We start from the raw sequence: 23,187 nt of genomic DNA, 5'->3' as shown, positions 1-23,187 counted from the left end.
ATTTGACTATGCAGATGTCTGTGAGGAGTGCACCACTCATGACTGATCGGAGATACAGCCTGATACTTGCAGTTTTAGAAGTGGGTCAATTCAGCAAAACAGACTGCATGCACGGATGTAGCCATATCTTGACCAAACTTATAGGTATGTGACAGACTAGGGAGAGTGGACACAATGTTGATGTAACATTGAGTGACCATAAATGGCATGAATTAGGTGTGCAGACAACTAAGGAACATTTCTTAATAGTTTGACCTTTATTCTACAGCTTCTAGAGGAACTTCTGAACAAACCACCACCAACCTTGCCCAAAATTGTCGATGCTGAAGCTTGTGCACAGCGTAAGGTAAGTCTATGTACTGCAATTCAGTGCAATTTATCAAGCAGTCAGTACTTCATCTTTAGACATTTGATGTAAATGGTGCATCTTGACTTACACAGATTTCTGTATCTCAGACTTGTAGCCATCAACAGCGAAAGAAGAAGAAAATTGCAGCAGACTCATTTTCAGAGAGAGCAGAAGCAAGTGTGTTTACAGAACCAAACGGAGATTGTGATGTGGCCGTGGAATATGTTCAGGTAAGCAATGAGCAATTCTTGCAAAAAAAAATGAGCCCTGTAGAGGGTGTGAGTTTCACAGTGGTGAAGTACCGGCTGTCATAAGTGTAAAAAATGTAAAGTCGTATAGTAATTATAGATTGAGTAGTGTATTGAGGTTAACAGTCATAAAGTTAACAGCAAAGCTAATAACTGTGTTGTGCTTCGGTAACTTAAGTATGGAGTTTATTTTGCAAAATATTAGCCCGTATTCTGTATAGTATTGGAGAATGTCAATTTAGGGACAGACATGCTGTAATTTTTGGGATAGACGTGCTGTAATGCCAATAGTGTTGACTTGGTTATCCTGTGTGTAACCAACACAATGGTCCCCGGGGCCAACTGTTCCATCCATAGTTAGGAGATGAATCCAAAAAATGATGAGAAGGGGGTTTGGTGCAGGTCATAATGGATATATGAACAGTATGTAAATCTGGTATAAGGAAGTGTGTTGATGGATGATCACTGTACCTTACTGTTTACCATTTGGGGGATAGTGTGGAGGGAAGAGACACTGGATTTCCACAAGTGAGACTAATGTCCAGCACCATGTGATGTAGATGTAGAAGTTCTTTGTAGACATGCATTACAGACTCATAAGTAATGACAATGTTGTACTTGCAGGTACCTGGTCCTGAATTGTATGAGGAAGCGGAAACCATTGAGATATACACAATGGAAATTCCGCAGTTTATTCAGAAAACTGTGGGTTGCCAAACGAAGATTCAGAGAAAAGGTTGCAGTATAGTTGTACAAGCAAAGTTATCAGAAGTTAAAACTCTGTGTGGGAAGATGATAGATGCAGCAGTACAGTTTCCTGAGGTGTCAAAATGGACAGACCACACTTACTGCAAGCGGTCGAAGGTGGTGCAAACAGAAACAAGACAGCCAGATTCGGAGGCAGTTCCCATTTTCACTGAACTAGCCACAAGCAGCACACATATGAGTACCTGTAGTCATCCAGTGGAAGACAGCTGCATTGCTCAAGTCAACTCAAGTGCATCAGTGCCTCTTCAAGTGATGGCTTGCAGCACGCCAATTAAGTGTCCTCCAGAAAGCCAGCAGACAAGCATGGAAAGTGACTCCACTATATCAAGGTGTGGAAATGATGACACTGAAATGGATCCTGACTGGTGCTACCCCTCAGACACCGTATCTACCTCTGGCATGGAAGACACAGTAGAAGTGGATGGAGATGAAAGGATGATAAGTGAGCCAAAGTACATTGTGTTTGAGTCTTGCCTGGATTCACTACTGTTGAAGTTGACTTGTCCTCAATGCCAAACACCTGCCATGGAAGTTGAGAAAAAATCTAAGATCGGTTCTTGTGTGTATGTAAAGGTATCCTGCATCAGTGGTCATAAAGTACTGGAGTGGCAAAGTCAACCAGTGTTGGGATGGATGCCGGCGGGCAACTTACTACTTGTGTCCTCTGTTCTGTTTAGTGGCAGTACATATGCCCACATTGCAAGATTCTGTGCATACCTTGGAGTCAAATTTATCAGTGAGACTACCTTCTACACTATTCAATGACAATAGTTGTTCCCTGTATTACAGCATGCCTGGACATAGCATCAGAATCTGTTACTGGCAAATGAAGATGGGAAAGAGATAAGGTTAGCTGGAGATGGTCGCTGCGATAGTCCTGGATATTCAGCAAAGTACTGTTGCTATAGCATGATGAATCTGGATTCAGGATACATAATCGATTTTGCAGTAGAGCAGGTTTCCATGGGAGTGACTTCTGTGGCACTGGAGAAAAAAGCGTTTAAGAGGTGCATGAATAACTTGAAGGGTAAGAATATGAAAATCAGCCTGGTGGCAACAGATAGACATTGTGGAATTGGATTTGTAATGCGCAAGGAATTCCCAGAAGTTGAACATCAGTTTGATGTATGGCATATGCCCAAAAGTTTAAAGAAGAAAATAATAGAAGCGGGGAAAAGGCAGGGTAAACATGACTTACTACGGTGGTGCCACAGCATTTCTAATCACCTGTGGTGGTGTGCAGAAACATGTGATGGGGATGGAGTACTTCTGGAAGAGAAATGGCAGTCATTGTTGTACCATGTGACAGACATACACAGTTGGAGTGGGGCAAAGAAGGTGTCATGCTGTGAACATGAGATGTCAATCGTAGATGGAGATGAAAAGAAGTGGCTTGAAGAAGATGATGTGTGTCACAGTGCCCTGAAGAGGATAGGATAGTTACAAACAGAGTATTTCTAAAGGATTTGAAGCAAATAACCAAGTTCTGTCACACTGGCAACATTGAGGTCTTCCATGCATTGCTATGCAAATACTGCCCCAAGTTTGAGCACTTCAGTTATGCAGGGATGAAAGCTTGTGTCATACTTGCCATCATGGATCATAATGAAAACCTTCATCGTGAACAGGCTGTGGTCAAATTCCCGAACAGCACGTCAGCAGCAAAAGGTGAACCTAGATTCAAAGTTGTGTACCCAAAGGCAAAGCAGGAATGGGTTGCTAAACCCATATTTGAGAAGAGAAAGTATGACTACATCTATGACTTGATGATGGAAGTGCTACGAGCCAAACGAGGGAATTTGGAAATTGAACCCATGTCCATACCAGCCCATCCGAAGAACATCGCAAAGTGTGAGCGTCCAGAGAAGAGTGTAGTGATTGCAAGACACATTTCTAGATTTGGGAAAAAATAATTTGAAGCCTGGCTAATGGAGTAGCATCTATCGACTGGGTGAGTACTATGTCTTAGTATTTCTCTGAGTAGATGTGTAGATTTGAGTGCAGGGAATGAAGGTATACTGCTTCAGTACTTGTTGGTAGTAGACAACACCATTCATTATAGATGAGTAATAATGGATTGTTGCAGTCATTTTAGGGTCTGCCAGATGACATTGCACATATTTTACTTTACTCGCAATGAAAACCACATTGATGATAGATTAGATTACTAAAGTGGCACCAGGGAGTGGACTTTACTGTATTGCTAAAATTGTCAACTTGCCTGTGCATGGTGAATGGAGCAAATGAGGGAGAGTGTCTGTGGCTGTTGATGGCGACAAGAATAATCTCGTAAGCAAGAATTTAGTAATAGTGGTCAAAGGGCAGACGTAATGGCCCTATTTGTTTTTTTTTATTATTATTTCTGGTAGATGGGGTTGGGAATTAAGTTTGACTCTTGCAATATAGTGTCTTCATATGTATTGCTCTGTTCTGGTGTAATACCATGGTGCTTGACATGTATGTTTTTCTGGTGGTTGGAGACAAGTGGACCATTGACAGACTTTGAGTAACTTTTGTATTCTCAAAGCATGTGGACATGAGTCAATGCAGTTGAATTACTTATAAACCAAGCTATTAGCAGTAACTGTGGTAATACAGGTATGTGTTGTGCTTTGGGAAGAGTTATTGGTGTGCTGTACATGTGAATTACATGTACCGCTTACTATTTTAATTGCATGTAGCAGCGATGTGTGTGATGAAATATTGTGCTCTGAAATTGCATACTTGTCATCCGTGCAGTTTGGGTGTTATCAGCCACACACGTGAAGTGGCAACACTGCTGAGTTAGAGTAGTATATGTCCCTATGTCCAAGTATGTCACAATTGGTTAATGTCATGTCGAATGTACCTGTTAATGGTAGATGATGTGAAATGATAGTCGTGTGAAGTTATTGGTAGTGAGAGTATCAAGCATGGACAATGGCAAGAGTTGCATGTAACGTCTCCCATTTCATTGGGGTGCTGACATGCCATTAAATAGTGTATGAGACACATATGAATATATTCTTAATATGCACACAGATGTCAATATGCAGCTGTATAACATTATCACACTAACGTCATTTTCTGCCTGTGAAATGGTGAAACCATACCACTGTAATGCTGGAAAGCTCAAGGGGATGTTTGGCAACTCAGGTGCTGAGTTAGTGCTGTGATTAGTTTTATTGCTGCTAATGTTTTTCACTGACTAGACCTAATCGCTATATTGCTCTGCAACTGAAGCAGGTGCGGACTATTTTCTTGGTATATACAAAAAAGATACTTGCCTTCCTGTTGTGTCCGGGTCTTTGAAAGATATCGTGCATGTTATGTGTTTTGCGTGCTGGCTGTTGGTGATGCGTCTTGTAAGTTATGTAAAGGTTGCTCCGCCTATTTGGTTTTAACTGTCTATCATTAATTTCAATACAGATACATAACTGTTGTTGCTCTTCTCATAGTCAGTAGATGTGTATTTACTAGATTGACAATGGCTCAATGGAACTAGCATAGCTGTGGTTGGTACGCTTAAATGTTAGAACAGTCAATTGAGTAAATTGTATCTTTCCCATCCATTAGACAATGTATGTAAAGACAAATCATTTTCTTGTGCCTTGTATCTGAAAATACACAGAATAGTAAGAAAACTTTCCTAGTTTGGTGGCATTGAGGAAACTAGTTTATTTTTACTCAGTTGTTGTGTTGCAAAGGTGGAGTAGCGTGTGGATTTATCCAAAAGCCATTAGCATTGTGGGATGGTAAAGTCTATTGCTGCTTATGAATAATCAGTCTGTAGAACAGGTACTATAGTTGTTTTTCATGAAGGATGTGGATTTTAGCTCACACAGTATGTAGATGGATTGCTGATACTGTACTGTTATTGTAAAGGTGGTTGATGCATCAGTCCTAATCTCCGTTGTAGGAGGTGTAGTAGCTATGAAGCTGTTGTCAGTTTGCCACGATTCTGTATTGAAAATAGTAATCATTTTTCTTTTTGTAATCTAGCAAGTGTAAATTCTATATTTAATGGCAACCAGAACTGTGCTTACAGGTAGCAAAGGACTGTATACGTGACGCAATAATCTGAACAACATTTTTATTATACATGTCCGAGTTTGCTGCATGATGTGGATGGAGATATTAAGTATTTGCGTTTTTGGCTAACTGACCGGTTTTGGTGAATGAAGGCTAATAGCAGTGGTATTTCATTAAGAAAAGTTTGTACCTGGGGATGTGTAGATATCATGGCTGCTGCTGTTTGTGTCCTTGTTTAATCAAAGAATGTTTAAAAGGAAAAAGAGAAAACCCATTGGAACAGGTGCTTCATCAACAGCCGGAACTTTTTTCCTTATGTTCTACCTGATGGTTATAGTGTTTGCTGTCACCAACTCCTTGATTTTAATTGATTTAAATGCACTGCTGCTTCCGTGAACACCCATGCATGTCAGTCACAGATCTTTGTCAAAACGTCTTACCGTATACTTCACTGCCAAATCCAGCATACCATATTGTCTGCTTTTCAACACAGGTGATCAAACCACTCTGAGGTGATGTCTTTAATATTTCCTGTAATTGGAGCTACTTTGGGTTCTGCTGTTATGTCCTCACTCCTTGTCCTGTGACAGTGTGCACCCTAGCACCTTTGTCCTTCGGTTCATTTTCCTCACCTGTTCGGCCTATACTGCCCAGGGGTCTGTACCGTACAGTAGTAAAGGTTGCACCACTGTGTTGTATACCTTAACGTTCAGATATTTTGGCATTCTTCTGTCATTGCCTACACCGGGTAATGTATAACAGTCTGCTGTGGCCTGCTCTGGTTATAGCTTTGACATCTTCAAAAGACCCTTATCCCGAACCACCCCACCCTGATACTTGATGTAGTTTACCTGTTGCACCATATAACCTTCTATCTGTATTCACAAATTCATATTGCATGCAATTACCTTCCATTACCGCCAATGTGACTAGAAATTTACAGTGCATTATGCTGTCCTTTGCTGACGTTCAAGCTCAGTCTGCCTGTACTGCCATATTGTCTGTTTACAGCAGCTTGGTAGATCTGTACCCTGCAACCTGATGGCTATTGTCCATGACCAGTATGAGCAGCAGCGAGAACAGTGGTTGCTTGGGACACTGTCATAAGCATTTCTGCAAGTTAAAGAATGCCCATTTGGAGTCTGTCCTACTTTCCAGCTTCGTCTCAAGTATGTGTATCACTGCAAACATTGTGCCAGTCATGCTTCATCCTTATCTGAATAAGAATTGTTAATCTCCCGTCAAACAATCACCCTCTCCAGTATTGGCATGCTTTGTGGTCATAGTTTGATGCCTCTAACTCCCGCAGTTGTGGGAGTCACTGATGCTTTTGTCCACTGTACTTCATTGGCAAGTTATGGCTCGTGCTGTGGGCCGGCTGTTTCACTTGGATGAGTTTGGAGTCATGAATTTTACCCTAGTGCCTCCTCCATACTAGGAATAAGTCTGGCTGAGTTTATAAATCATGGCTTGGCTGCTTTCAAGGCATTTGGCATACAAAAATATGGAATGGCTTCTCCTTCCTGTTGAGCCACCCATGTGTACTTGGGCAGTGGTCAAATCCTGTTCAGTGTGCCCTGATATTGGCATTCACATCATCCATTATAGATCAAGTCATGTTCTGCTGCTTACTCCAGTAGGTCCTGCAACAGCTGTCTGCACTGTTTTCCTCACTATCAAACACCCTGATGTGATGCATGGTCTGACATTATGAATACTGTCATATCATTACACTGCAGTCTGCCATGATTGAGTCACAATTGGTATCCCTCACTGCTGTAGGAAGAGCACCGCTCACCATAATTCCTGTATTGCAGCCATGTCCACCAACAGAGTAGTATAGTGTGGATCTCAAACCAGTATAATCAGGGATATCTCTTAGAATAGATAATGTAATGCAATCAGGAAGGTGTCAGAAGTAATACATGTATGGCTGGCCCAGAAAAGCTGCAACAGGAGCACATGTTTAGTGAACAGCCCACAGGTACAATCTGCTTCTGTCAGATGCATGGTTGATGACTGGTTTGCCGACAGTTTCAAAGAATGACTTTGCGCATGTAAATGTAATGCACACAGTCTGTCATGTGCAAGACTGTACTTGTTTAGCGATTTAATTTTAAATGTGTGCAACCTTTTTATCTAGGTAAATGAGAGCAGTATACACAGAGGTACTCGTTGTATGGTAACTGGTGAGCAATAGAGAGTTTAACTTGCGGAACACAAAGAGCTAGCTATTGTGTGTGGGGACTGGTTATGGAACTGGTTTGGATACAGAGCTTGCATATAAGTAACAGCCAGTGATGCATTTCCGTGCCTGTAGCAAGCAATACAAGCCCGATTTGCAATTGTAAACACACTGTGATACCGGTGTCCTGGGAAATGTATTGTTACAGCCAGATGAGGAATTCATACTTCACGGTAATGCAATGTTAAATTTAGCTTGTGTTCAATGTAACATCCATTGATGGACGATAACTTAACTGAGTAGTGACAATATTTGTGGGTGTTGTGTGAATGTTGAAACAGTATATAGATGTCTGGACTTGCTATGTTTGTTGCAGCTGCAGATTGAAAGTATTTCTGTAATGGTAATGAATAGTCTGAGTATGGTGCTTGAATCCAGCTGGTGATTGTGGAAGGCTGATTACCTGCAGGTGTGTTCTGAGAGTTTTGAGATGACTGGCTAGCGATGCAGCTGCAAGTAGTGTTGTGGTGTGAGTGTTGTGGTGTGAGTGGACCTCTGTGATGCTGGCTACCGTGAAGTGGTACAGAGGCTTGTCACAATGGTGCAATGTTCGTCAAGAACATTTGCGCTTTGTAACCAAAAGCCAGCTTGTGTGGATGCCTACGGAGTGGGTAAGTATTGGTCTGCATGCATTGGTGCATAATTAAAAGTTGAGTAATGTTTGTGAAAGTTCTCTTAACGTTTTATGACCAGGAATGAGTGACAGCTTGAGGAGATTGAACCGGACAATGGCGAGCTTTTCCACATCTTAAAAATGGATGACTGATTCTAACTGTGGTGTAGTGGACGAGCTTGAAACACTTAGTCACGTCCTGGAAAGAATGACTATAACTCTGGCACCTGAAGCAGTAGGTTGTGGTGTCAACATGGGATGAAGGTAAGGAGTATTTTTTTATATCACTCTTATTCGCGTAGTTGAGTAGAACTGTTTTAACGTCGCAAGTGTTATGAGGTATTCTCCACACAGGACTTTTAGTTTCACTGTAATGTAAGCCATTAGATGGGTGCATAAAGTAAGTAGCAAATGTGCTCTAGATTGTAAGGAATTGAGAGTGGACTCGCTGCAATTGATTTGTAATTGTAAAAATATTTCACACTGTACCACTTAAATAGGCAAGGACAGGAAATCAAAGAATGTGGCTACCCCCACACCTGTAATTACTAGCAAATAACAAAATTCAGCAAACACTGACTAACTTCCAGTTCAGTTAATATTCCTGCAACACACAGTTAAAATCAATTTAAATACTGTATTCTTTTGAAAAAAAAGTGCAGATAAAGGTACTTAAATTCTCTTATACATCCAGTTGAATACAGCAAGTTCTTAGCCGGCCAAAGCTGAGGTTTTTAAGCAGAAAATATTTCACACTGTACCACTTAAATAGGCAAGGACAGGAAATCAAAGAATGCGGCTACCCCCACACCTGTAATTACTAGCAAATAACAAAATTCAGCAAACACTAACTAACTTCCAGTTCAGTTAATATTCCTGCAACACAGTTAAAATCAATTTAAATACTGTATTTTTTGAAAAAAAAAGTGCAGATAAAGGTACTTAAATTCTCTTATACATCCAGTTGAATACAGCAAGTTCTTAGCCGGCCAAAGCTGAGGTTTTTAAGCAGATAATATTTCACACTGTACTACTTAAATAGGCAAGGACAGGAAATCAAAGAATGTAGCAACCCCACACCTGTAATTACTAGCAAATAACAAAATTCAGCAAACACTGACTAACTTCCAGTTCAATTAATATTCCTGCAACACACAGTTAAAATCAATTTAAATACTGTATTTTTTTGAAAAAAAAAGTGTAGATAAAGGTACTTAAATTCTCTTATACATCCAGTTGAATAGAGCAAGTTTTTAGCCGGCCAAAGCTGAGGTTTTTAAGCAGAAAATATTTCACACTGTACCACTTAAATAGGCAAGGACAGGAAATCAAAGAATGTGGCTACCCCCACACCTGTAATTACTAGCAAATAACAAAATTCAGCAAACACCGACTAACTTCCAGTTCAGTTAATATTCCTGCAACACACAGTTAAAATCAATTTAAATACTGTATTTTTGGGGAAAAAAAAGTGCAGATAAAGGTATTTAAATTCTCTTATACATCCAGTTGAATACAGCAAGTTCTTAGCCAGCCAAAGCTGAGATTTTTAAGCAGAAAATATTTCACACTGTACCACTTAAATAGACAAGGACAGGAAATCAAAGAATGTGGCTATCCCCACACCTGTAATTACTAGCAAATAACAAAATTCAGCAAACACTGACTAACTTCCAGTTCAGTTAATATTCCTGCAACACACAGTTAAAATCAATTTAAATACTGTATTTTTTTGAAAAAAAGTGCAGATAAAGGTACTTAAATTCTCTTATACGTCCAGTTGAATACAGCAAGTTCTTAGCCGGCCAAAGCTGAGGTTTTTAAGCAGAAAATATTTCACACTGTACCACTTAAATAGGCAAGGACAGGAAATCAAAGAATGTGGCTACCCCCACACCTGTAATTACTAGCAAATAACAAAATTCAGCAAACACTGACTAACTTCCAGTTCAGTTAATATTCCTGCAACACACAGTTAAAATCAATTTAAATACTGTATTTTTTTTAAAAAAAAGTGCAGATAAAGGTACTTAAATTCTCTTATACGTCCAGTTGAATACAGCAAGTTCTTAGCCGGCCAAAGCTGAGGTTTTAAGCAGAAAATATTTCACACTGTACCACTTAAATAGGCAAGGACAGGAAATCAAAGAATGTGGCTACCCCACACCTGTAATTACTAGCAAATAACAAAATTCAGCAAACACTGACTAACTTCCATTTCAGTTAATATTCCTGCAACACACAGTTAAAATCAATTTAAATACTGTATTTTTTTGAAAAAAAGGGCAGATAAAGGTACTTAAATTCTCTTATACGTCCAGTTGAATACAGCAAGTTCTTAGCCGGCCAAAGCTGAGGTTTTTAAGCAGAAAATATTTCACACTGTACCACTTAAATAGGCAAGGACAGGAAATCAAAGAATGTGGCTACCCCCACACCTGTAATTACTAGCAAATAACAAAATTCAGCAAACACCGACTAACTTCCAGTTCAGTTAATATTCCTGCAACACACAGTTAAAATCAATTTAAATACTGTATTTTTGGGGAAAAAAAGTGCAGATAAAGGTATTTAAATTCTCTTATACATCCAGTTGAATACAGCAAGTTCTTAGCCAGCCAAAGCTGAGATTTTTAAGCAGAAAATATTTCACACTGTACCACTTAAATAGACAAGGACAGGAAATCAAAGAATGTGGCTATCCCCACACCTGTAATTACTAGCAAATAACAAAATTCAGCAAACACTGACTAACTTCCAGTTCAGTTAATATTCCTGCAACACACAGTTAAAATCAATTTAAATACTGTATTTTTTGAAAAAAAGTGCAGATAAAGGTACTTAAATTCTCTTATACGTCCAGTTGAATACAGCAAGTTCTTAGCCGGCCAAAGCTGAGGTTTTTAAGCAGAAAATATTTCACACTGTACCACTTAAATAGGCAAGGACAGGAAATCAAAGAATGTGGCTACCCCCACACCTGTAATTACTAGCAAATAACAAAATTCAGCAAACACTGACTAACTTCCAGTTCAGTTAATATTCCTGCAACACACAGTTAAAATCAATTTAAATACTGTATTTTTTTTAAAAAAGTGCAGATAAAGGTACTTAAATTCTCTTATACGTCCAGTTGAATACAGCAAGTTCTTAGCCGGCCAAAGCTGAGGTTTTTAAGCAGAAAATATTTCACACTGTACCACTTAAATAGGCAAGGACAGGAAATCAAAGAATGTGGCTACCCCACACCTGTAATTACTAGCAAATAACAAAATTCAGCAAACACTGACTAACTTCCATTTCAGTTAATATTCCTGCAACACACAGTTAAAATCAATTTAAATACTGTATTTTTTGAAAAAAAAAGTGCAGATAAAGGTACTTAAATTCTCTTATCCGTCCAGTTGAATACAGCAAGTTCTTAGCCGGCCAAAGCTGAGGTTTTAAGCAGAAAATATTTCACACTGTACCACTTAAATAGGCAAGGACAGGAAATCAAAGAATGTGGCTACCCCACACCTGTAATTACTAGCAAATAACAAAATTCAGCAAACACTGACTAACTTCCAGTTCAGTTAATATTCCTGCAACACACAGTTAAAATCAATTTAAATACTGTATTTTTATGAAAAAAGTGCAGATAAAGGTACTTAAATTCTCTTATACGTCCAGTTGAATACAGCAAGTTCTTAGCCGGCCAAAGTTGAGGTTTTTAAGCAGAAAATATTTCACACTGTACCACTTAAATAGGCAAGGACAGGAAATCAAAGAATGTGGCTACCCCCACACCTGTAATTACTAGCAAATAACAAAATTCAGCAATGACCAACTTCCAGTTCAGTTAATATTCCTGCAACACACAGTTAAAATCAATTTAAATACTGTATTTTTTGAAAAAAAAAAAGTGCAGATAAAGGTACTTAAATTCTCTTACACGTCCAGTTGAATACAGCAAGTTCTTAGCCGGCCATAGCTGAGGTTTTTAAGCAGAAAATATTTCACACTGTAAGGTGCGTGAAAATGAATGGACAGAACTAGGCTGGCATTTGTGAAGAGGCCTGTGACACTATAGTAATGTAAAGGAACTTTTCATGGCAGGGTTATAGTGATAAAATATTGCAGGATTTGAATAAATAGTTTATTGAAACAAGGTGAGGAATGAATTGTGACCAGAAGTACCACATCTGTAGATAATGTCCTTCCATGTCAGGGCTTGGTTATTATAGTGACAGTGAACTGAGTAAAAATTGACTGCTGTGTGTAATGCTGTATGGAGAGAGAGTGAGTAAGTATTGTGTTTTGTCTGACAGAGTAAAGTCTGGACAAAGATGGTACATGCAGTGGCCTCTGTATGATAGGTATTTATCTTGATGGCTTTTTACTAAGCATTCTTGACAATAACTGACCTGGAAGCATCAGACAGCACCCATGGTGGTGAATGGAATGTTATAAAAGGAAAGGGTAAAGGTACAACAGTATTTGACGGACTTCTAAGCAGATGTGCTGGTTATATTTTTAAGGAGAAATATACAGAATAGGCAAAGCTAATTTGTTATAATGAATGTAAGGAAACACAAATGTGTAGTGACACACTGAATGCTCACTGGTAAACCTGAGGTGTAACAGTATTGACAAGTGTCTAATTTAGGATTGGGATTGTGGAGCTTATGTGCACTTGTCTTCACATATGCTTTATGTCCACATGCAGTGTTTTACGTACAAGCAATTAAGGAATTTACAGTACAGCAAAAATGAGAACCTGCTTTGTAATCCTGCTGTGGACAAATTAACTTCAACTACATTTTGGTGCAGCAGTGAGCATTTTAAAAAATCCTGAAAGTAACATGGTGTTTAATACTGATAAATGCAAAAGTGTAATGTCCTAGAACAAGAACTGTCCTCTTTTTCTTTACACCGCAGCAGTCAAAATGTTTGGTACCTACAGTCAACAGGAAGGCCTGAGAATGGGAGATCAAAACGCTTGCAAAACAGTGCCTCCTGAAGTGCTATTGAGCATGGATGGAAATTTGACAGCCTGTGGTGCAGCTAAAAAAAATTTCCCACTGTGAGAATAAGACTGGAAGAGGTAAGCAGGCCATTATTCAAGACTCCTGCTGTGAAATGTCAATCTCAGCCGTAAGCAGCTCAAATTACCTTCAGTTCTCTGACAGCTAGGGAGTTTGTGTGAAGGGGGAGGGGAGACGAATAGAAGAACTACAAGTCAAGGATAACAAAAGACTTAAAAATTAGCAAGTCTAACAAGAAGCTGCAGTAAAAAAAACTTTGAAAGTCTGTTCTTTGGAATTTCAGCTGCTTGTGGTGTAATTAGCCACTGAAAAGCAACCATTGTTTTGTAAAAAGTTTGTGATTGAAGCAACAGAGTGGATGCATGCTAAGTGAATACTGTGACAGCAACTGTGGAACAGGGACACCGCCGTGATGTCATGGTTTTGAGACAAATACTGCATTGTGGGATAGCAGGAGGCTTAATAAAACTTAGAAACAATTTCAACATGCTAGCCCCCATATAGCAAGAGTATAAAATTACGTATAAAAATTTCAAAAAAACTGTAAATGGTCCCAGAGTGCTGTTAAAATATAGGAAATATCAAAACTTGATGAAACAGACATGTTTTTTCAGTCTGTGGGTGCGGTTCTCCTTTAAGATTGAAGCTTCAATGAGATTTGTCATCAATGGGTGGCTCCTGGGTTTAGTATGTTAATACTAGTGAGACTGAGTTCAGAATAGTTTTTTATAACATGGGTTATTTTCATTTATTTTCGAGTATTGAATGTGTTATTCATTTTGTTTTTAACAAGATTTTTGCAAGTTCTTTTTAAATGTCAGTAGTTTTTTTATATTATATATTTTTTATTTTATATCTTTTTCTCTTTGCTGGAAATGGGGGGTTTTGTTTGAGTCTATGTTATCTAAACGGGCCATGTGATGGTTGTGACTGAATTGCTTGCTTAATTGTTCTAATTATTGCTTAACTTGTTTGCTAGGATGGTTTTAAATAGGTTAATTTTAGCATATGCCAGCAGGATCTGAAGAAGGCACATGCCGAAAGCGCTTATCCTGTTTTTGTTTTATTTTGTTATTAAAGTTCTTAGTTGTTTTTACATCTATGGTGTAGCAATCCCTTTTCTCTGACTCTTTTTTTCTGACTCTTAACATGCTGGTTTCTGACCAATATGAAGAGAGCTCTAGAAACGAGCTGAATGTTTCATATAGGAAAACTGACCTAGCTTTGTATGATTTACTATCAGAAGAGTTGATTACCACTAACAAGTTTAAGCATAAGAAATACTAATTTCCACGGATCCCAACAATATTTGGGATCCCTAAAATTCATAAAAATGTGGCAGAACCACCCCTAAGACCAATAGCAGATGCAAAAGGGTAAAAAAAAAAAACATTTAATAGCAGAGTTTACTGACATAAAACTGAAAGGCATTTTAGCCAAAGAACCCCACATTTACAAAAATTTGTGGAATTTTTTGAGTAAGACTCAGAGGCACCTACGCTAAGAGATTAATTTTTGTCACTACAGACATCAAAGACCTCTTCTTGGTTATACCACACAACACAGGTATTGATTGGTTCCACCAGTATTTATATCAGCATACTCATTTGGAACACAGAGTTGTTCAGGCAGTAACTTCTCTTATGGAAATTGCCCTAAAAATAATTTCATATGGTTTCAGGGTACAATTTACAGGTTCATAGGTGTGTACTAGGCTAATGGCCCTGGGGTCTTTACAAGCTTAGCCATAGGATTACCCTGGCATCGTGCCACCTGACCTTAGTTTCCAGTGCCTCTGTCGAGTAGAGCTACTGGAGTTATCCCCGGGGTGAATTTTCTATTTCCCATCCACTCATCAAGATTTCTCATGAGGAGGGTCAGTGAGGTGCTCTCGTTGACATGTACGGGAAGTCTATTCCATAGCATGGTCAGTCTCTGGGTTATGAACCTGTCCCTCCAGTACATTCTGTTGATTGTGGTAATGAGGTTGAGGTCTCTGGAGTGTGTGGCGCAGAAGGATTGGGATTTCTTTAGATGCAATATTTCTAACAGAGCTGGGTCAGACATGGCTTTGTAAGTCAAGCAGAGATTGCCTCTAAGTAGGCGATATGAGACAGAGAATAGTTGGAGTTTTTTGAATCTGTCCATATAGGACAAGTGTTTAAGGCCTAGGATCCTCTTTGTGAGGTACTTTTGCGGCCTCTCCAGTTGTTGCTAGTGTCTAGTGAGGTACATGCCAAATTGGGCATTGTACTCGATGATTGGCCTAATGAAGGAAGAGTAGAGGGAGACAATGACCTCTTTCTTCCTGGATGCAAAACCCTTAGTAATGAGATGTGCCACATAGAAGGACTTTCTGACCACAGTGGCAATGTGGTGATCAAAAGAGAGGCTGCTGTCAACCTGTGTTCCCAGATCTCTTATAATGCCTTCTGTGTTCAGTGGACTACTATCGATGTGGTAATTCATGGGAACCGGGTTTTTCCCAAAGGGGATGGTGACACATTTTTTGGCACTGAGCTAAAGGCCATGGTTCTGACATCAGTCGTTGATCTCAGTGAGGCCTTTCTGTAGGATGTCAACATCACTTGGGGAGTTAATAAAAGCTCCCAACTTGCAATTGTCTGCGAACTTTGTCAGCCAAGAGTCCCTTTGTGTTGGCCTAGACTTCAGAGAAGTAGATAACAAACAGGAGAGGAGCCAGGACCGAACCCTGTGGGACTCCACTCATGACTAGTCGGCAGTCTGACTTGGAGTCAGCTACTTTCACACTGTGGGTTCTGAGAGCTAGTTTGCAACCCACCTAGTGATATAGGGGTTGATGCCTAGCTTAGTGAGTTTTTCTATGATTCCTGAGTGGGGAATGGTATCAAAGGCCTTGGCCTTCAACCACAGGTCTGGTGACTGACTCAAAAAAGTCGACCAAGTTCAGCAGGCATGATCTACCCCTCACAAAACCAAACTGTGTGGGATCCAGAGTTTGGAGATTCCCTATATCCTTGTTTATTAGGTCCATGATGATGTGTTCTACAGCTTTACATATCAGACTCGTCAGGCTAATGGGGCGATAGTTCCCAGGGTCTGTAGTCGTTCCTCCTTTGTGGAGAGGGATGACTGTAGCAGTGCGCTATTCGGTAGGGACAAAGCCTGAGGTGAGGCTGTGATTGAACAGGGCACACAGGTGAGGTGCCAGTTAACTCTGTAGTTCATGTAGAACACAGCCAGGGATACTGGCAGGTCCCATAGAAGTTGTATTCTTGGCCTTGGACAGTGCTGTTTTAACCTGTGCAGCAGTAATACTGGGTAACTGGCCCTTTGGGGGAGGTAAATTTGGCACTGAATCTGTCGGCCAGTATATTAGCAACATCTGTTGACTCTGTATAGGAGGTACCATTGTGCAGTAGCTCAGAGCAAATCTGGGTATTGCCATGGAGATCCTTTACATAACACATTACCTCAGATCAAGTTTGCATAAGACAGTGACAGACAAAAAAATAACAGATCCGATAACATATCTGTATTCATAAGGCGATAGTACTCTCTGTTGGGATAGATCCGTTCCACCAAGAAACCCATAAAGGGCAGAGGGAAGGAGGGTGGGGATGTCAAGGATAAGTGAAGATCAACAACACAGATGGAACATTATGTTAAGACATAACTTCTTTATCTTATATTGTCAATCTTCACTTAATCCTTGAAGGTGGGACAGAGTCCCCAGCTACCGAAATCTTGGGAGGTGTCACGGAAGTATACCTGAGTACCATTGAACCAAATGATGCTCATCCTCTAGAGACCAGGTCCAGCTTGTAATGAGTAATTAAGGTATGCGGGGATGCCCAAGCAGCTGCTGCACATATATCGTCTATAGAAGCCCTGACATGGAAAACTGTAGAAGTGGCTATTGCCCTTGTAGAATGTGCCTTTATAGGTCCTGGCAGTTCCACTTTCCTTTTGTTATAAATTAATGTTATGCAGTCCTTCAGCCATTTAGCCAAAGTAACCTTAGAAACTGGTTTGCCAAGACCAGCAGAAAAGAAAGAAACAGCTGATCATATTTTCTGAATTCCTTTGTTTTGTGAAGGTAAAAAACATAATTGCCTGTGAACGTCCAGTAAATGCAGAGAATATCACCTTTGTTTGAAAATTTGGGAAAAAGTAGGAGAAGCTGTATAGTCTGGTTTATATTAGTGTCAGATACTACTTCTGGTAAAAAGGAGGGATTTGTTCTCAAAGACACCCTCTGTCCTTATGAAAAATCTGGTAAGGAGGTTTGCAAGATAAGTCTTGTAACTCAGATAGTCTCCTAGCAGAGGTAACAGCAATCAGAAATAAGGTTTTCCATGATAAATGTTTCAAGTCACAACTTGCAGATGGTTCAAAAGGGGGACTAATTAAAGACTGTAGCACTAGACAGAGGTTCCAAGATGTAGAAGGATCCTTATATGGAGGTCTCAGTAATAAGGTTCCTTTCAAAAAGGCTTTACAAAGCTTGTAGGACATTAGAGCTGAATTATCTAAACCGTTATGAAAATTTTAAACTGCAGCTAGATGCACTCATATGGTCGAAGAAGACACCCCTGCATTGAAAAGCTCTGCTAAAAATTCCGATACTTTATGAACTGGTGCAGAATTTGGGTCAAGATTACTGTCTGTAGCCCATTTCAAAACTTTTTGCCATTTGCTATGTAGTTGTCCAGTCGAAGCTTGAAAGTGTGAAGATTTGGGTGAGTAAGTCCGTCTGGATGAGACAACCGGTCTGGAACTGGTCCAGCATCCAAGGCTTCTGAATTAGGTGAGGCCAAAGAAAGGGAAACCATATTTGTCAAGGCCAAAAAGGAGCAATAAGAATTATCCTGTTCTTCGATCTGTTGGCTTTCTTCAGAAAATGGGAAATGAGAGGAACCAGTGGAAAGTTTATACTAGACCGGGGGTCCAATCATGAACATCTTGGAACCTCAGAATAGTGCTACAGATTTAAGCCCTAACTTTGATAGGGTTTCTGTCTATACACACTGAGCAGAGTGAATAAGAGTTGTTGACCGCAACTGTTAGCTGAGATATACAAGTATCCAGGTTTTTTTTTAACAATTAATATATAGCACTTTTATTGTCTGCTTTCTAGTCTTCGAGTGTATTTTATTGCTATTAACTAATCTGCACAAGTAACTGATTTGTCTGCAGTTAAAAGCATTCTGTATCTTTACAAATCTTTATCTGTTTAAATACTTTTATCTGTTTAAAAACTTTCTTTCTCTGCTATTGTCTGTAGCTGAAGCCTTTCTTTAAAATTTGGCTAAATTGTGTTAAAAATCTCCTGAGTGGGGGCTGGTTCTTTTGTGTTCTTGTAAAAAAAAAAAAAAAAAAAAAGTTGTTCTCCTGGTATTTAAGCCCTAACTTTGATAGGGTTTCTGTCTATACACACTGAGCAGAGCGAATAAGAGTTGTTGACCGCAGCTGTTAGCTGAGATATACAAGTATCCAGGTTTTTTTTTTTAACAATTAATATATAGCACTTTTATTGTCTGCTTTCTAGTCTTCAAGTGTATTTTATTGCTATTAACTAATCTGCACAAGTAACTGATTTGTCAAATCTGATCCGTGACACTCCTCCCTGTCTTGTGTCATTAGCTCATTCTACCTAGTACAGAGAGAACATTTGATAAGGCCTTCTGTTTCTCCTTTTTCCCTTTCAAAAAAAAAAAAAAATTTTTTTTGCCTGAACCTCTACAACTCAAGTGCTCTAGGTTGCACTACATCTGAAGTGTTTGTGTGTTTTAGCTGCTTTTCTGTATATATAGACTTCTCTGTTTCTTTAACTAAATAAGCTCTGCAAAGTTGTTTTGTTGCATTCCTGCCTGTATTTCTGAGTTTTTTGCACTTTTAAAGTTTGTTTTTTCTTAGTTTAACTGGTAGGCTACACACTCAAGTGTGCTAGCCGAATTAAAGCATTTACCGTGTTTCTGTACCTAATTTCTGCTACTTTGTAAAAAAAAAAAAAAAAAAAAAAAAAAAAATCCTTGTTTCCAACATTTACTGAACTACAATAGTCCAGTCTTCAGGTATTGCTGATCTCTGGGCTGTCTCATAGTTCCTGTGTTGGCCATATCCTTATTTGGATAGGGGGAAGCTTCTTTGTTCACCAGTGAGAGTGGAGAGCTCTGAGCAGCCTATCTGTCCCTTGAGGAGTGGTTCCAGCCCAGTGACCTGTAGCTTAGTGGCCGTTTTGGGCCATTTCCTATCTCTTTCTAACCCCCTTCTTTAAAGCCAGCCTTAGCGAGCTTTTGCGCTTGTAATTTAAAGTTTGTCCTGTTTGTTGCATTTACCTGTTGAGGCTACACACTCAAGTGTGCTAGCCTGTGTTACATATTTATTGCATTTTTCTGCTGTTTGTTGCAAAAAAAAAAAAAAATTATCCTTGTTTCCCATCTTTCCTGACCTAGAGTAGTCCAAATACAGGCTTTGCTGTATTCTGGACTTTTGGAAAGTTCCTGTGTTGCCCATTTCCTTTCTTGGATAAAGGCAGGCTTCTTTGTTCACCAGTGGCAGTGGGAAGCTTAGAGCAGCCTATCTATCCCTGGAGGAGTGTTCCCAGCACAAGAATCTGGTAGTCTGTTGGCCGTTTTGTACCAATTTCTAGCTCTTTCAAGTCCCCCTGTATAAAACCCGCTTTGGCGCGGTTTTTGCGCTTGTTACTACTCAGCCAAGCTCCTTGTGGTCCTGTAGAGTGGTGCTAGCAGCAGAGAGGCTAAAAGAGCAACTGCTAACCTGATAAAAGTGTTTTTTTTTCCTGCTACTACCTGGGTGACTGTCAGATCTAGCTAAACTGCAAGTATTTCTGCTTTGTAACTGTTTAAAGTTGTTTTTGCATCTGCACTTTTAAAGTTTGCCGTTTGTTGCATTTACCTGTTGAGGCTACACACTCAAGTGCGCTAGCCTGTGTTACATATTTATTGCACTTTCCTGCTGTTTGTTGCAAAAAAAAATGATCCTTGTTTCCCATCTTTCCTGACCTAGAGTAGTCCAAATACAGGCTTTGCTGTATTCTGGACTTTTGGAAAGTTCCTGTGTTGCCCATTTCCTTTCTTGGATAAAGGGAGGCTTCTTTGTTCACCAGTGGCAGTGGGGAGCTTAGAGCAGCCTATCTATCCCTGGAGGAGTGTTCCCAGCACAAGAATCTGGTAGTCTACTGGCCGTTTTCGGCCAATTTCTAGCTCTTTCAGGTCTCCCTGTATAAAACCTGTTTTAGCACGGTTTTGCGTGATTTTGCGCATAGTGCAGCATCATTGGGTTTAAACCATTCTCGGCTCCACAAAGTCTTCTCTTCACCTTTTCCCTTACAACTGATCTAGTTCTCATAATAAACACCCTATTCCCACTCTAAAGCCTGGCACTGGCTCTCTAAAGCAATTATATAAGTCAGCACTAAAAATTAAAAGCACTACACCCTCACAAACTCCCCTTAAGTACTTTGTTCCCCATTGGCCCTTTTTTTCAATTATAAAGGAATTCCCAATACTATTCTAGCATGTCCAAAGGTCAGTTGTCAATCTCCTCTCCAGTCCAGCTGGTGAATCTGGGAATCTTGAGGCAATGTTATAACTGCCTCATGTACACAGACAACCCTCTCCTCCTCCCAACAAATTCCAACACATGTGAGAGATGCAACCATATAGCCAAACTGGAGGATAAGCTCTCTCAACTCAGTACTGACGTAACCAGTCAGGAGGAGAAGGAAACCACACTCACTACAATTCCAGTCTCACAAAGACCTACCACGACAGCAAACCAAACACATGAACACACAAAACATACTCGAGGCTCTAAATAAAAATCTGCCTAAGCAGCAGAGACCTCCAAAGCAGACACCCAAGCAACCGCTACCCCAAAACAAAACACGTGCAACACATAGCTCACAAAGCCAGTGTGCCGAACAGTCACAGCCCTTAAGGCTAAACAACACACCTGATACACTTGTAATAGGTGACTCTATCGTCAGGCACACTGACGTCCCGCTCACCAGGCTGAACAAGGAGAAGGTCACGGTGAGCTGCCTGTCGGGCGCTAGGATCTGCCACATAACACAAGCACTCAGGTCACTCTAAGGTAAGTACAAATATGACTCAGTCATCGTCCATGCTGGTGTGAATGACCTGAGACGTACCTCCCTGGACTACATGAAGAGAGACATAGAGGAGCTCTCTGAGCATGTAGCTCAGGCCGGTATGACCCTGACCTTGAGTAGCATCTTACCCTCACCAAGAATGATGCCACAATATGAAGACATGATGATCAATTTCAACAATTGGCTTAAGTATTGGTGTCATTCAAAGGGGATCCAATGCCTGTCTGCCTGGGATGACATGCTCGACAAGCCACGATGCTTCGCTAGGGACGGCTTGCACCTGTCACCCCTGGGCTTTCGGATATTGGCAAAGGCTCTTGCCACCCCATAGTGCCTTTTTTAGGCAAGGCTCAAAAGACAAACCCACCTCCCAGGTATCACAAGGGATAAGAAACTAAGAGTAATGCTACTCAACGCCAGAAGTCTAAACCTCAAGATGCACGCACTCGAAACTCTCCTTAGCATGGAGAACATCGATATCTGTGCAGTAACAGAAACCTGGTTCAAGGCTCCCGAGAGCACCCCAGCACTACCAGGTTATACCTCATACCATGTTTTTCGGCCCCAAAATTTGGACCAAACCACAAAAGGAGGGGGAGTATCAATATTCGTCAAAGATACCCACACCTCCAGGTTGGTGGCACAGCACGAAGCATCAGAGACTATCCATGTGCAACTAACAGTGGGTAAAACTGCCTTCCAGTTTATAGCCTGCTACAGACCACCGTCCCAAACCCAGGAACCCCACTCGGCCTTCCTGAGAACACTGGAAAATATGAAGGTCTCTCCAAACACCATTATATTGGGCGACTTCAACTACCCAAACATAGATTGGGAGCATTAGCTCATTAGCTCTAGCTCCAACACCCTAGCCCAAAGGTTCCTAGAATTTATAAACTCAAATGCTATGGAACAACTTGTTGCCACTCCCACAAGAGGGGAAAACATACTGGACCTGATCATCACCTACATGGGGACTCTATGCTCCAGACCAGAAGTGTATCCCTCACTGGTAAGATCAGACCATAAACTAATCTCACTAAATATTCACATCCCGACCCCAGCCCCTGCCCAGAAAACCACAGTGAAAAACTTATCTAAAGCAAATTTCACACTCCTCAAAACCAAGGTGAAATCCTTCAAAGCCCCCGGGCCTGTGGAAAATATGGCCCAGACCGCAGAATCCTTTATAAACGCATTCTATGACCACCTTCAGGAATGCATGGATCATGCAATCCCAAATAAAACCAAGACCCAATCCTCCAAGGTTAGGCGTCCTGTCTGGTGGACCCCAGCCATAAACAAACTATACAATAGAAGGAGGAAGCTACTACATGATAGAGCAAAATCCCAAAAAGGGAAGGCATCTCTGATCAGTATTAGCAAAAAACTACGGGCACTCATAAAATCGTCTAAGGCCAGCTTCAAGAGAAAAATTGCACAGGACACTAAGGATAATCACAAGGCTTTCTTTAGTTATGTTAGGAACCTGGGTGGGAATTCCCAGATATGCTCAAAATTAGTCCAAAATGACAAAAAATACACCGTACCCACAGACATTGCCAACATCCTATCTGACAGGTTCAGCGCAAACTTCTCCCCCCTTCCCCACCAAAAGGGCAAATATCTATCCCAGCAGAGTGCTGCCCCCCTGACATCTCAGATGCTCAGGTAAGAGCCGCCCTCTCCAAAGCTAAAACACAGCATCAATGGGACCAGACGGTGTCCCGGGCTGCGTCCTACATGAACTCCAAGAAGAACTAAACCCAAACATAAAACTACTGTTCAATCTCAGCCTTACTAC

Source organism: Protopterus annectens, chromosome 10.part0 (assembly GCF_019279795.1).
Source record: "Protopterus annectens isolate FY-2018-M chromosome 10.part0, PAN1.0, whole genome shotgun sequence".
Lineage (NCBI taxonomy): Eukaryota > Metazoa > Chordata > Ceratodontiformes > Protopteridae > Protopterus > Protopterus annectens.
The sequence above is the reverse complement of the archived record's forward strand: the minus strand, read 5'-3'. Positions refer to the sequence as shown.